Below are 16,517 nucleotides of genomic sequence, written 5' to 3'. Positions count from 1 at the left end.
GCCGGCTCGTTGCTGGCCGAGGACTGTCACCAGCTCGGTCCCCTGAAAGACCCCTTGGGCGGCGGTGGACGGACTCGGGATCCCGGCCCCCGCCTCCGCGCCCAGGGCGCCCTCCCGGCTCCTCGCCCCGGGCGAAATCCGGCGGCAAGCTCGACCTCAGCCAACTTGTTTTAGGGTGTTTTTTTGTTTTTGTTTTTTCATCTACAGCGTAACCCATAACACTGCCCTTTGATGAGTGAAACTGTAAGACATCTGATTATGTAATTCTTGTCTATTTTTCCTTTTTCTTTGTCATTTTTGGAACATAGTAATAGACCCTGCGCGGTGTGTGTGTGTGTGTGTGTGTGTGTGTGTGTAATCCAGTGTACATTCATATACTGCGTGTGTGGACATCCTGCACTTCAACAATTAATACATTATTCATGAACGCATTTTATTAAAAGTGTTATATGCCGCTGCAAATAAATACCTTTCAAAAGCAAACAAGTACAAATTTTGTATTACTGGATTCATCTATAGGTCTAGTTTTCCCCAATGGCATCTTCATAAATATACATTAGTTATTTTAGCACGGTTAAGAAAAGCAAAATCTTTATTAGAAATGAATTACTGTTTCGGATACCCTTAACCCTTTCCTCTCTTTCTACGGAGCAGGTTTGGAGAACAAGAGCGATTAAAAACAAACAAACAAACAAAACAGGAAAAAATCGCCAACATTTGAAGCAAAATAGCATTTCTGATTAAAATGACTTGCAAAGTAAAAACTGCCAGTTTTTGGACAAGAAAGGTCTCTTAGTCTTTATTCAGGAGTGATTATTTGCAACGCTAGAGTCCACTTAAAACATTCCCTTCTTTGGCATAATTCAGATGCATATTTGGAAAAAAAAAAAAAAAAGAAAAAACACAAACCACCCAAACTTGTCTTTAATGAATCCAGTCAGCATTTAACCTTGCACCAGTACATAGATAATACCTCATTTCACAGCAATAGGATGAAAATAGAATTTAGCATCAGTAACAGGTTGAGTTATTCTCCTCAGTTCTCCTTTCAAAGCTTAGAAAGTCATGTGCACTAACTCTTCATTAGGTGAGAATTTAGTAGCAGGAAAGAATTGAAGTCTCCTTAGGGTCTTTATGAAACAAACACCTATTCATGTTGATCATCTTTTCTTCCCATCTCTCATGTTCTTTCTAATTTCTTTGTTTCTCATCAGTAGCAAAATACCAGTTGAAATGTTACAGATACCTGATTTGCATAGGGAATATCTGACAGTAGGGAATATTTTACAGGGCAGAGTTGTGTAAATGGTAAACAATGTTAACATCCAAGCTCATTATATTTATGACACATATATTTTATGATCTACCATAACGTTGAGTGTTAATACTTGAATAGAATTTGAATTGATAGCTCTAATCTTAGTTACTCCAGTGTCAAAAAAAAAGCATTCGTGCATTAGCATAGATTTTGAAATGTTATTTTAGAAGAGGACAGTAAACACAAGTGGCTATGAATTCTGGGTTTACAAGTTAGCAAATGGAAAGGGGTTATATTCATAATAGTTTTCATGTTACTCTCTCACCCATGTGTAAGCACTTTCCCTTATTGGATGTGTGGCTGCTTCCGTCTAAATACACTTACGTGTTAGGCCCAAATGATGGGTACACTTCCAATGCACACAGAAATTTTAACTGTAATGTTTTCTGATGCTAGAAAACTACATTTTCCTACTACAAGTACATTTATTTCAGTTCCCTTTGAAAGTGTTTGTTCAAATGTAGAACATGTATGTCTTTGACAAGCCATTGCAATATGTAGAAGTGTGACCATTAAAAGGCATGGTTACCCAGATGTGGATTCTCTTAGTTGCAACAATAAAATCAATGCCTGTTATATTGTTGGGAAAACTATGCACAAACAGATTCTGAAGGTGTGAAAAATACTATTTCGAAATCTTGCTTTGATCATTGAAACTAGCATAGAAAATTTGGGCAACCTTTAAAGTCTGCAGGTTCAAAGTCATTAGACTAAAGCTGACTGCAAAGAGCCTTTTAAAAGAATAATCATGTGTATCTAAAAAAATAGATATTCAAACATCCACATGTTAATAATATAGCTTAACTTATAAGTTATAAATATTAGATAATGCTGGTAATTTTTTCCTAGATATTTTAAGAACTATCAATTGAAAGTATATTTTAAACATGTTTTTTGGGTTTCAAAATGCTTTGTATTTGAACTGGTTAAGTATTTTTATTAGAAGCCAATTTAATATTGGCCTGTACTGTGATTACAATTAAAACAAGCTGGAGCTTTTATTGTATCTATGTGGTCAGTTTTTCCCAAATGCCTTATTGTTACATTTGTTGCTTTTAGGAATTAAAATAGCTTCCTTTTTAGATTGTATAAGTTCTTTTGCTTTTGTACAAAAAAAGCTGAAGGAAGATATTTCTTTAGATTGAAGAGTTCCGTTGAACACCCTTGGAGGGATGGAATTCCCAGTATGCTGAATTGCCAATGAGACCTTAAAAAGTTTTAGCAAGGACACACCATCTGTACCAGTGGACATCAGTTTTGTCCCTGCCATCAAGTACCTGCTCACTTTTAGAGAGAGGAAAGTCAAAAACATTTTTAAAACTATCTATGCTTAAGAAATCATTCCCTTTATACCCCCAATACTGACTCTTTGAAGATTAGTTATCTTAAAACCCCGAGATACGTGTTAATGAAAGTAGAATTTACTGTTTTTAAGCTATTTTAATCACAAATGGACAGTTGGGAGGACTATTTAATACATGATATTTGAGAGTACAGGTCTAAACTGTTTCAGTAAAGTTTTTAAAGGCTGTCTCCATTCTTTTCTTAAAATTTTATCTTGGCAAGATATAGGCTGAAACTTGAAAACTGAATGGTAAGTTTTTGCACATTTATGATCACAGAGTTCAGTGGTCTCAAATCATCTTTAATCACTTGCATTGTCAAACACTAAATGGAGTATTCAGGGGGAGATAACAAAGCTTTCATTTTCAAATAAATATATAATCCAAGCCCACATCATTTCAGAGTGGTCATTTCTACAATAATTAATTAGGCAAATATGACCTTTTTTCCCCTTGCATAATGTAGCCTAGTTTGTATAAATAGATTTTTAAATTGAAAGTCAAGTTCCTGTCAATGGAGTCAATGCCTTGACATGTGAGAAAAAGTTAAATGCTAGTTGTCTTAAAAAAAACTAGACCCACAGGAATGAAAATCAATGAAACAATGTTCTCTAAAACAAATTATTCATGCTTATGGTTTTATACAAGGGTATTGGATTCCCTAAAACTTTTATTCAAAACATTTAGATTAAATAGTAGATAATAAAATTTCTATTTAATATTGTCAACCTTTAGTACCATGTTTAAAAATTTCATTTTTCATATGTTCCCAAGAAAATATAAAATAGAAAACTTTTAAATAAAATAAAAATGACATATTTTAAAATTAAGTTTAAAAGGTCAAATGATCATGCTATGAAGAAATTGAATTTCTTAAAAAGATGAATCTCAAAGCAATTCCTGATGTTAGAAAATTATAATTTTGTTAAACTTTGCGAACAGTATATTCTGTAGTCAAGATATTGGCAAGGAGAATGCTCTTGAATTTATGAGGTGAAATTTATGAGCTGTCATCAGTGGTACCAGGCCATAATTTTGTTAGCTCTTGAGTCAGAATAAGATAACTCTAAAATTGAAGGAACCTCTGTAAGAATCAGATTATAGCATTTAATGGCAAATCTTTGTATCTAACTAGACTATAGTTTTAAAAACATTTTATGTATATGAAAAAAGTCAAGCCTACCCTTTAACAGTTTCAATTGAACATACCAAAACTTATTTTAGGAACTTTGATTCCTCACTTTTAAAACAAAGCAATTAATTTCACATAGTTATATCTGAATCAGGCAGACTATAATTGTGAAGGCTTCATTTGAAGAAATGAAGAATTGACTTGTAAAAAAGGAAATGAAAATCAGCAAATGCAGTATGGCAAAAGATAAAAGCAAATTTTAATTTAAAGTTAAGAAATTAGGAAGAAATGAAAGAAAGCCATCCTATTCCATGTGACATTTAATGGGGAAAGAACAGGTTGGATTATGTGTTTCAAAATTTCTCTACATAGACAAAAAAAAAAAAATTTGCCTTTAACGTCAATGAGTGATTTTAAAGATTTTACAATTTTCTCAACTTTTGTATGGATTATAAAAAGCTAGTTTACTCCTTAAATAACGTAATTTATATCTATTTCACCAGGGAATTAATATGAAAATTAGGAGCTGGATAATCATCTTATAAATTCTGTCAAACAGACAATTTAGATAATAAACACAGTTACTCCCTCAACAGTAGGTTAATTTTGTTGTCTACTTAAATGATAAAGATCACCTATATCATTGATCAGGAAAAAGCCAAAATGACCCATGGCTTTAGCCATAAGAGGGTAAAAGTAAAGCACAGACATTGCTGAAATAATTTTAGTTTGATAAATATATTTAATGTTTCCATATGTATACAGAGTGTTCTTAAAATTGTTAGTATGTTTTTGAAAAGAAAGAAAGGAGTGTAAGAAAGGAAAAAAAGAGTAGGAGGAAGGAAAGAGTAAAGAAGGCAGGCATGCAGACAGGTTGGATTTTCCTTCCATGAAGAGAAATATCATAAAAAGCTTATTTATTGTTTGTTTTCTCTGACACAATCCATTATAGCAAAATTCTCTTAGCTACACTGAATTCAACTAAGCTTCACAGTAATGCTCAAAATAGACTGGAAGGTCATCTGTCATATCCAGAATCCAACCAGTTCCAGGATGGCCTATATTTACACTACAAGGGCAGAGAATATCTAACAGCTTCCCTTCCTCTTTTGGTTCTAGATTTGAAATTTCTTTTTTCCTTTTTAAAGAATTTGTTTTTAAGTTTAACTTTATTTAGTATTATTATTATTTTCCAGTTTGATCAGAGAGAGACAGAGGGAAAGTGAGAAAGCAAGCCACCAGGTTTGGGACTTGAACCACAGTTGGCCATGTGGGAGTCCAGCACCTTTAGCCACCATGCCACCTGCTGACCTCCTTGAAACTTCTTTTCTAACAGCATATTTCTTCCTACCTCTGATACTGGTTTTGGCTAGATACATGAATTTCAGCAAACAATTTAAGTAAATGGGGCTATGCCATAAACTATTATTGTCTAAACCCAACAATTTTTAAAGTTTGCATTTTGAGAGCATACTTTTTACATATAAAAATTTGAAATATAAGTAATATACACATAGTTATATTTACTTTGTTTAAAGAAATATAAGTTTATAAAGAAAAGGAACTGGGAGAAAAAGAAGCATTTTATAGATTAAAATCTAGGTAATCTGCATTTGTTTATCGATAAAACGACTTGATCATATTCATTTAACAAATAAAGCATTTGAGAATGGAAGTTTTATGTGTATGAAGGATGGTCTGAATTTTAAATATTGTAAATGCTAAAAAAAAGACTATACTGGGGCCGGCAGGTGGTATGGTGGTTAAGGGTGCTGGACTCCCACATGGCCAACCATGGTTCAAATCCCAGACCTGGTGGCTTGTTTTCTCACTTTCCCTCTCTCTCTCATTCTATTCCTCTCCGGTCAAATTAAAATAAATAAATAAAGTTAAAATATTTTTTTTAAAAAAGAAAAAAAGACTATACTAAATATACTTATAACTCACTTAAAGTAAAAATTTAAACCAAAATTAATATTTCTAAAGAGTTTTCCTGGCAAAGAAAGGCCTACATAAAGGCTTTTCAGTATTTTAAAATATTTAACATAATGCTGGTTAAGAACTTAACATTTTAACTATGGTTGTTATTAATATGTTATTTTCTTTTCTTTTTTTTTTTTGGAGAGATTTTTGCTATAGGGCGCATGAGCTCGCCAGACAGACAGAGAGAGACATAGAGACAGAAAGTGAGAAATCACCCCCAAGGGGGGATGGTCATGCCGCAATCCCTTCTCCTCCATTCTTCTCTTGGGAGCCTGGGCACGCACGCACACGCGCCCGGCGTGAGTTTTAAGTCACCGGGTCCGGGATGCAAACCGCAGTCGACTACGTGGGAGTCCAGCGACATAGCCATTCCGCTAACTGCTGGCTCCCTAATATGTTATTGTCAACAGAATACATTTTTTATCTTCTTCCTCAAAATAAAATGTAGACTTGAAACCATCTTATGGATAATAGTAAAAAACTCTAGTAGAATAGTTATGTTCAACTTTTTCTCTTTCATACACTTCTTGCATGGATTAGAACTATTAGAAAACACTGAATTCCTCTATTAATACCTACCTGATTAACATTCAACAATTTTATTGTTGAGAAAACAAACACCTAGAAAGTAGATTCTATGTTTCTCCCCATAGACAGTTTTTTCTCCCTAAACATTTGTTTGATTGTCTTAAGGTTAAAACATACAGTTATTCTAACTCTTTCAAATGTTATTTGTAAAATTAGATTTCTTTGTGTAAACATTTTAATCTGTATTTTATTGGAAAGGAGTGGGTAAAAGTTTTATAACTTTTTAAATAATAACCTTATTGTTAAGAGTTTTACTATGTTTATTGTCTATTTGTTTTAGTTCTTGGTAAAGGGTGTGTGCACTTGCCTGAGATAGACAGAGACAGAGAGAAGGTGAGAAAGCACCTTCCAGGAGAGGATGACCATGCTGCAATCCCTTCTCTTCCATTCTCTTCCCGGGCTTTCGGGGATGCATGCGCTCACGCAGTTTTTTAAGCAGCTGGATCTGAGACTTGAACCTCAAAGCAGTCATGCAGGATCCAGCCACCTTAACCTCTATACACTGGCTGACCCCTAAAATTTTTTTAGTGTAATAAAATACAAAGAAAATAAGGTGAAAGGGAGAATAGTATCTACTTGGTCAGTTTAGTCCACATAATTTGCTTTGAACCTGAGTTACTAGTATCTGAGTAATTGTTCAAATTCCTTTTCTTGATAATACGTGTGAGTTAAAGAATAGTTTTATAAGACCAAGGGTATCACTAAAAACCCACATAGTTTGTTTTATACATTTCTATAGACAATATAGATCTTTCTTTACAAAGAACCCTTCCAATAGTGTATGCTACAAATACTGAGAAATACTGATTTTGCATTGGTCAATTATAATAGAAGGAAATTTTTTTTTATCACGTATGAAAGGACTCCAAAAAGTTCATGGGAAAACCGAATTAAAGTATGAGTTTATTTTGATGGGAAAAATTAATTTGTGCATAGTTTTTTCATAATACATATTTCCCATTAACTTTTTGAAGACCACCATATTTTTTTAAATAATTATTTTATTTAAATCTATTTACTTATTTTTTTAAAAATTTAACCAGAGAGGGACAGAGTGAGCAAGAGAGAAAACAAGCTGCCAGGTCCAGGACTTGAACTGTGGTCTGCCATGTAGGAGTCCAGGGACCTTAATCACCATGCCACTTGCCAGCCCCAAAGACCACCATCTATGTTTTTTATGCAGTTTTGAAGGTTACCTTAAACTCTTTTTATAACAAGATAGACATAAACGAAATCTAAAATAAAGATGTTGTGAGTTATTTCAACCAATGATTAAAGTGTTTTGAGAAACCCAAAGGAGCATTTTCGGACTAATACTTTAAAATTAATTTCAATTTCATTTTGCTTTTGTTCTGTTTCTAAACGTTGCTATGACCGATATTTGTCTGTATGTAGAGACTGTGACATTCCATGATGACTAATGTTTAAGTTGAGTCATAACGAGTCTGTTTTATTAAAATCAAAAGTGATTATAGGAAAGTAGTCATTTTGCAAGCAACATCCTGTCAAGTAACGGGGGAAAGTATCTGTCATTAAGCGTCAGACTTAAATCTTTAGCTAAGACTTAAGTATCTGTCCATTGACACAACTAACAAAAAGACAATCTAATTGCACTTAAGCTTCTCTCGCGCTTTTTTTTTTTTTTTTTTTTCGTTCTTTAGGTTTTTGCCATGGGGCACATGCATTCACTGGAGAAAGACAGTGAAAGAGAGAGAGAGAGAGAGAGAGAAAAGAGAGAGGGAAAGTGAAAAATTGCAGGGACAATCCCTTCTCCTCCATCTCCTCTCAAGATTTGGGACCACACATGCATGCAGTGTGATCTACAAGCCACCAGATCCAGGATTCAAACTGAGGTGGGCCATGTTGCAATCCAGCATCTTACTCATCGTGCCACCTACTGGCCCCTTAAACTTGTTCTTTTAGCTTCCTTTTATTAAAGTTTTATAAAATAATGTAAAGAGTCGGTTAGATTTGAATATACTCAATATGATTTCTAAGATGGTTTAAAAGATGAAACATCTCCGTCGAAGTTTCATCAGAATATCAGGCTTAGTTATATGTTATACAAAATTTTCAAATGATCACTACAGTAAAACGTAATAATAAAGAAGTTACTAATACTACTTTGTACTACTGAACTATGCTGCACCATTCTTTGAATGAAAATAGTTGTTCATCTTTTTTTTTTCTTTAAGATACCTGAGGGAGGGCCTGGCAGGTGGCATGGTGATTAAGGTGCTGGACTCCCTTATGGCTGACCATGGTTCAAGTCCTGGACCTGGCAGCTTGCCGTCTCACTTTCCTTCTGTTTCTCTCTGGTCAAATAACAATAGTAATGATAACAAATAAAGTAAAATAAATAATTTTTTTTTTTTAAATCTGAGGGACAGTCCTATAGCCTACTGGTTAAGGGAGACAGATTTCACATAGCCAACTACAATTCAAATCCCTGAAAATCCAGTTTGAAAAACACACCAGCTCATGTGCTTGCATGCACCAGATCCTAACTGGATGGAAAAATGGAGCAAAAGGGACTGTGATGTGACTGCGCTGCACTGAGGAGAGGGGAGTGCTTTCTCCCCTCTCCCTTCTCTCTCTGTCTCTCTCTGGCAAGTGCACATACCCTCTGGTAGTTAAGACAAAGTCTGAATAATGGTCAGCCATGGTGATGCACCCAATATTCTGCAATGCTGAAGCCACAGAAGAAGGTCTGGCGTTCGCATCCTGAGGCCTTCGTGTATACGCTGGGCAAGCACAAGCCTGGCTGAGGCTGGGGGTGGACTGGAGCATGAAGACCCTGGTTGGAATGCTTCTCTCTCTCTCTCAGAAAAAAATAAATAAATAAACTTTAAAATACTTTTTATTAAAACAAAAGCTAATTATATGAAAGATTAGTTTGGAAAATATAAGGGTTATAGTGGTAAATTTAAGTATTGGAGTTTAGTTTGAAGTAGAAAATAAGTTTTCCTAATAATTGACTATAACAAGATCTATTGAAAATGAATATTAGCAATGGTCTTTGGGGTCAGTTACCCAGAGATTCATTGTTTTTTTAACAGGGAGATTTTCACAACTTTGTTTAAGAACTTTGTTTGTATCTTAGCTGTAAGGATTGCTATCAAGTTATTTAAGTTATAGTGCCTTCTTAAAGTACTTGGAAGTTCATGGGATTTATAACATGGGTTATTTAGAAAGTAACATGAGTTGTTATACTTATTTTTTTTACTTTACCGTTCTTATAGTCTTTTTATTAGATGAGTACCTGGTACATAATAGATCATTAAGAACATTTGTCTAAAGAACGACGTTAGTTAGGGAAAGTGGGCACAAATCCCTATCCTCTGTGCTTCCCGTTCTATGAGCTTGGACTAAAGATTTATGTCCTCTAAGTGTTCATTTTTCTCAACTGTACAGCAGAAGTAATGAATGGCATCTATTTTATCTGGCTCTCGAAAAACATTAAGAGCTAAAACGCATGCTCCAGTCTCGCTGTTAGGACCAAATAACGTAATTCTATAGTTGTGAATTCTGTTTTTACTGGTATATGCCACCCCAGCCCCAAGTACATTAACATAAAAAGCTGCTGGGTCGATCGGCACGTCTTTACTTTTTTAATATTTATTTATTTATTTATTTATTTTTAGAGGTTTTTGCTATAGGGAGCGTGCGCTCACCAGACAGACAGAGAAGAGACAGAGAGATAGAAAGCAAGAAATCACCCCCCAGGGGGGATGGCCACACCGCAATCCCTTCTCTTCCATTCTCCTCTCGGGATCTTGGGCACGCACGCACACGCACCTGGCATGAGTTTTAAGCCACCGGGTCCGGGACGCAAATAGCGGTCGACTACTTGGGAGTCCAGCGACATAGCCATTATGCTAACTGCTGGTCCTGGCACTTCTTTACTTTCAGGGTTTGTAAAGATAATTTTCCGCAGCTCTTGTAACAACAGTCATACGATAATCTCAAAGTTCTCGATGACAATATTACCCTCTTAACTCTTTATCCTCCAGGAATCTCAGAGTCCACTAGTGTCCATTGTGGTCACCCTACTTGTAAACACCTTCCTGTGAAGAAGGCCTCGTGGGCCATTCTATTCCCTCTCTTCCCACTGGTTCTTCCGCTAGCTTTTCTTGAATAATTTCCATCGGTTTTCAATAACTTTTTTAGAAAAATCTCAGGGAATGAAATCAAGATGTCTTCATATTCTTCTCTGGAATGTTCCCTTGTCTGGTTTCAGGGAGTTGCTGTCTCATATTCTAGTCAAAGTGGTCCATAAATTGTCCTTTCAACTCTGCTTCAAATATCTACAAAGAGCCACATGTCCCATGAGGCACTAAGAAGATTAAGCAAGTTTAAAACCAGGGAGAACCCTCAGTTATTGTGGAATAGAGAACAATGTGGAATATAGAGGTTTAAAGTCTATGACTCCAAAATATTTAACAGTTCAATGAGTTTTGGCGACTGTATGCAATCAGTAACCCTATTACACTCAAGATGTAGAGTCATAATCCTAAATTTCTCGATTCCCTTTTGTAGTCATTGTACATTCCCAACCCCAATCTTAGGAAAACACCGATCCACTTTGTCTCAGCAAAGTTTTGCCTTTTCTGGAACATCACACAAATGAAATCATGCAGTACGCACTCTGTTGTGTTGGGTTTCTTTTACCTAGCACAACATTTTTGAGATTTTTTTTCCCCTGGTGTTGTATCAGCAGATCATTCTCCTTACTGTCAAATAGTGTTTTCCATTATATGGAGACAGCAGTGTGTTATTCTGTTCATCAATTTACGGACTTTTAGAGTGTTTTCTTTTTTCTTTTCTTTCTTTCTTTCTTTCTTTCTTTCTTTCTTTCTTTCTTTCTTTCTTTCTTTCTTTCTTTCTTTCTTTTTTGCAATTAAGAATAAAGTCTAAATAAGTAAAAATTTGTGTGTTGGTTTTGTGTAGATATGTGCTTTGGTTTCTCTTGAGTAAATTCTGAGGTGTGGGATTGCTAGGTTGTATGATATGTGCATGATTAACTTTACGAGAAGCTGCAGACTGTGTTACACAGTAGTCATCCCAAACTGATTCCCATAAGCATTGGATGGGAGTTTCAGTTGCTTTGTGGCCACTATTTTTTTTCCCTTCAGTTTTTGCTGCAGGGCGCCTACGCACTAGCCAGAGAGAGACAGAAAGAGAGTGTGCAGGAAAGTAAGAAAGCACCCTGCTGGGGATCAGGGGAGGCCTTGTCTTAATCCCTTCTCCTCTATTCTGCTCTCAGGATTTTGAGCATGCATGCACATGTGCCCTGTGTGTTTTTCAAGCCACTGGTTCTGGGACTTGAACCACATAGCCATGTGGGATCCAGCTGCTTATATGCAGTATTATTTTTATGTTAGACATTTGTTTCTTTGTTTGTTTGTTTATTGTTCTCAGAGGGTACATATGCTTACCAGAGAGAGAGGGAGAGGTAGAAGGCACCCCTAACAGGGTGTGGTCATGCTACAATTCCTTCTCCCTCATTTCACCAAGATGGAAAGTACCATGGCCCCTCCGGGAGATGGTCATGCCACAATCCTTTCTCCATTCTCCTCTCAGAATTTTGGGGTATGCATGCACATGCACCCCACTGTGTTTTTCATGCCACCAGGTCGGGACTTGGATCATGTAGTGGATCATTGTGTGATCCAGCCGCCTTAACCACCATGCCAGCTGACCCACAAGCATGTTTTTCAAAGTGCCAGGTCTGGGATTCAAATCACAAAGCAGGTCATGTGAGATCTGATTCCCTTACCCACCAGGCCACGAGACCTGCCTTATGTTAGACACTTTATTTATTTATTTTTAAAATATTTATTTATTTATTTAATTCCATTTGTGTGTGTGTGTGTGTGTTTATTCGACCAGACAGAGACACAAAGAGAAAGGGAGAGTGAAAGAGCAAGCTGCCAGGTCTGGGACCCAAACCATGGTTGGCCATGTGGGAATCCAGTGCCCTTAACCGTCATGCCACCTGCTGCCCCCTGACTTAGACTTTTTTTTTTTTTTGAGAGGTTTTTGCTATAGGGTTCGTGCACTCGCCAGAAAGACAAGAGAGAGACAGAGAGACAGAAAACGAGAAATCACCCCCCCACACACCAGGGGGATGGCCATGCCGCAATCCCTTCTCCTCCATTCTCCTCGGGATCTTGGGCATGCACACACGCGTGCCCGGTGGGAGTTTAAGCCACTGGATCTGGGAGTCAAACCTCAGTTGACTACATGGGAGTCCAGCAACATAGCCATTATGCTAACTGCTGGTCCCTAGACATTTTAATAGGTGTATTGTGATTTCAATTTGCATTTCCATAGTGACTAATGATGTTGATAACATTTTTTTATGTGCCTATTTGCCATCCCTAAATATTTATTAATGAAGTTGTTATTCAAATCTTTTACCCTTTTTAGAATAGAATTATTTATTTTCTTGTTACTGAATTTCGTGAGTTCTTTATATATTCTGAATGCACGTCTTTTTCAGATATGTTTTGCAAATATTTTTGTAGATATTTCATGAAAAGTATTTTTATTTCTTTCAGTGTCTTTCATAAGACAAATATTTTAATTTTTATTAAGTCTAATTTTTTCTTTTATGGATTGTACTTTTGCTATTGTATCTTAAAAAATTATTCTCTTGCCAAGGTCACAAAGATTTTGTGTGTGTGTGTTTTCTTCTAGAATTTCCATGATTTCAGATTTTACATTGAGGTTTATGATTCATTTTGAGTCAATTTTTCTATGTGGTGAGATATTAATTAAATTGTGTTTCATTGTTTTTGTTTGTATATGGATATTCAATTATTTTCCCTTGTGTTCTGAAAAGACTATCTAATAGCCATTGGATTACCTTTGCACTTCTGTGAAGTTTAATTGATGATATTTGCATGGTCTATTTCTGAATAGTATTCTATTTTATTGATCAATGTGTCTCTCCTTTTGCCAATTCCATACAGTCTTGATTGCTGTAGATGTAAAATAAGTCTTAAATCCAGGGAGTGTAAGTCTTCTTTTTCTTCTTGTTCTTCTTTTCCAAGCTGTTTGGCAATTCCATTTTGTTTATTTGTTTGTTTTTTCCTACATAAATTTTAAAATCAGCCTGTTAATTTCTGCAAAAAAACTTACTGGATTTTTTTCTTTCCTGTAGAGTGTGTGTTTTTGCCAGAGACACAGAGAGAAATATATAGAGAGAGAAAATGAGAAGTTACTCCCCAGAGGGGATAGCCACACAAAAATCCCTTGTCCATTCTCTGGGGATTTTGGACTCAGCATGTTTGTTTGTTTTTTAGAGATTTTTGCTATAGGGTGTGTGTGCTCCCCAGAGAGACAGAGAGACAGAAAACAATAAATCATACCCTAGAGGGGATGGCCACACCACAGTTCCTTCTCCTCTAGTCTTCTCTTGGGATTTTGGGAGGAAATACCCCATGTGAGTGTGAGGTTGCCAGGTCCGGGACTTGAACCACAGTCAGCCATGTGGGTGTCCAGTGATGTAACCACTATGCCATCTGCTGGTCCTGACCCACTATGATTTTTTTTAAAAGAATTATTTATTTAATTCCATTTGTTATCATCATTATTTTTAAAGTTGAACAGAGATACAGAGAGAGAGAAAGGGAAAGCGAAAAAGCAAGCCACCAGGTCTAGGACTTGAACCCTGGTTAGCCATGTGGGAATCTAGCACCTTTAACCACCACATTGTTAAACTTATACCTACATATTTTATGCTTTTTGATACTACTTGAAATAACACTTTAATTTTAAAAAAATTGTTATGGGTCTATGAAATATAATTGATTTTGTATATTAACCTTATATCCTATGTCCTTGCTAAAACTCATTTGTTAATTCCAGTAGCCTATTTATAGATTCTCTGGGATTTTCTGTGTAGACAATTATGTCCTCCGTAAGTAGAGTTGGTTTCTTTCTTTCCAATACCTTTTCCTTTGTGCATCTCACCACAGTGGTCAGTACCTTCAGCATGAACGCAGTAGAAATGATCAAAGCGCACATCCTTGTTCCTCCTCTTCAGGGAGAGCATTTGGTTTTCGGCACACACAATGTTAGTTGTGGATTTTTCATAAATGCTTTTTCTTAAACTGAGCAATATAGAACATTTCCTATATTCCTATCTTACTGGGAGAGTTTTGCTATTTTTTTAAAAATCATTAATGGATGTTGAATTTTGTCAAAGCTATTTTCTGTATCTATCAAGATTATATATTTTTCTTGGGAACCAGCAGTTAGCGTAATGGCTATGTCGCTGGACTCCCACGTAGTTGACCACGGTTCGCGTCCCGGACCCGGTGGCTTAAAGCTCACGCCGGGCACATGTGCGTGCATGCCCAAGATCCTGAGAGGGGAATGGAGAAGGGATTGCGGCGTGACCATCCCCCTGGGGGGTGATTTCTCTCGCTTTCTGTCTCTATGTCTCTGTCTGTCTAGCGAGCGCACGCGCCCTATAGCGAAAACCTCTCAAAAAAAAAAAAAAAAAAAGATATATTTTTCTTTAGTCTATTGACATGGTGAATTATATTGATTAATTTTTCAATTTTTTTTAAAGAGTTTTTTTAGCCATAAGGCATGTGCGCTTCTCGGAGAGACAGAGAGAGAGAAGGTAAGAAATCACCCTGCTGGGGAGATGAGCACACTGTAATCCCTTCTCTTGCATTCTTCTCCTGGGATCTTGGATATGCATGCACACACGCCCAGCAAGAGTTTCAAGCCTCTGGGTCTGGAACTCGAACTGCAGTCAGCCACGTGGGAGTCCAGCGACATAACCACTACACCATCTGCGGTCCCCGATTTAAAAAAAACAATTTTTTTTTTTTAGAGGTTTTAGCTATAGGGCACGTGCACTCTCTAGAAAGACAGATAGAGACAGAGAAACAGAAAGTGAGAAATCACCCTCCGGGGGGATGACCATACCGCAGACCCTTCTCCTCCATTCTCCTCTTGGGAATTTGGGCATGCATGCACACGTGCCCAGCATGAGTTTAAGCCACCAGATCTGGGACTCTAACTGTGGTTGACTACATGGGAGTCCAACAACATAGCTATTAACCAACTGCTGGTCCCCAATTTTTAATTTTTAAAACTTACTTGCATTCTTAGAATAAACGCCACTTGCTCTTAATGTTTTGCCCTTCTTAGATATTGCTTGATGTGATGTGCTAATATTTTGTTGAGGATTGGTGTGTGTATGTTCATGAGGTTTAGGTCTAGTTTTCTTCTCATTTCTGTGTCTGCTTTTGGTATTAGGATAATGCTGACCTCCCTCTTCTACTTTCTGGAAGAGTTTGTGTAGAAGTGGTATTATTTCTTCCTTAACTATTCAGTAGAATTCATCTGGGCCTGTAGTCTTCTCTGTTATAGAGCTTTATGAATTTAGTTTTGAAGTGCATTAATACAGTCCCGGTTATCCCTTACTTAAGGTAATGCAGTGTGGTGGTCTTCTATTGCAGCTGCTTAGCTAAATTGGAATGAGGCTTCCCAGAATTCCCTGCCTTGTATAACCCTCATTTAGAGTCAGTCACACAGATATTGATGCAAGGTTTGGAATGTGAAAGTGAAGCAGCTCCATTATTTGCAAAGCAAGTACACAGTGGAGATTCTGGTTGGACTCCCACATGGCCAACTGTAGTTTGAGTCCCAGACCTGGAGGCTTGCTTTCTCTCTCTCTCCCTCTCTCTCTCTCTCTCTCTCTCGCCCTCTCTCTCTCTCTCTCTCTCACTCTGTCCTTCACTGGTCAAATTAAAATAAATAAATAAAGTTAAATAAAATAATTCTTTAAAAAATATATGTACTGTTCTAGTTGGATGACATTCATCAAGGTTGACGTGTTATAAATGGTGCAAGTGCTTGGTTGGTGATTTGCTGAAGTTGGTAGGTTTCATGGCAGTTTGTACCTTGGTTATGTTCTAACACTTGCTATTTGGAATTTCAGTCATGGCGTATAGTCATCTCCCATTACTGAATGATTCATTTCTTCAAAGACCAAACAAAAATGTTAGATTTATTCTCTAACGATTTCTGCCACAGAATTTTGCAAATAGTAGGTGATCAGTTAATGTTTACTTTTAATATGAATAGCTTAATTCCTCAAAGATATATGGAATAATTTCACATTAGA

This window comes from Tupaia chinensis, unplaced genomic scaffold (genome assembly GCF_000334495.1).
Source record: "Tupaia chinensis unplaced genomic scaffold, TupChi_1.0 Scaffold000060_1, whole genome shotgun sequence".
Taxonomy (NCBI): Eukaryota; Metazoa; Chordata; class Mammalia; order Scandentia; family Tupaiidae; genus Tupaia; species Tupaia belangeri.
This window is presented reverse-complemented; position numbering follows the sequence as displayed.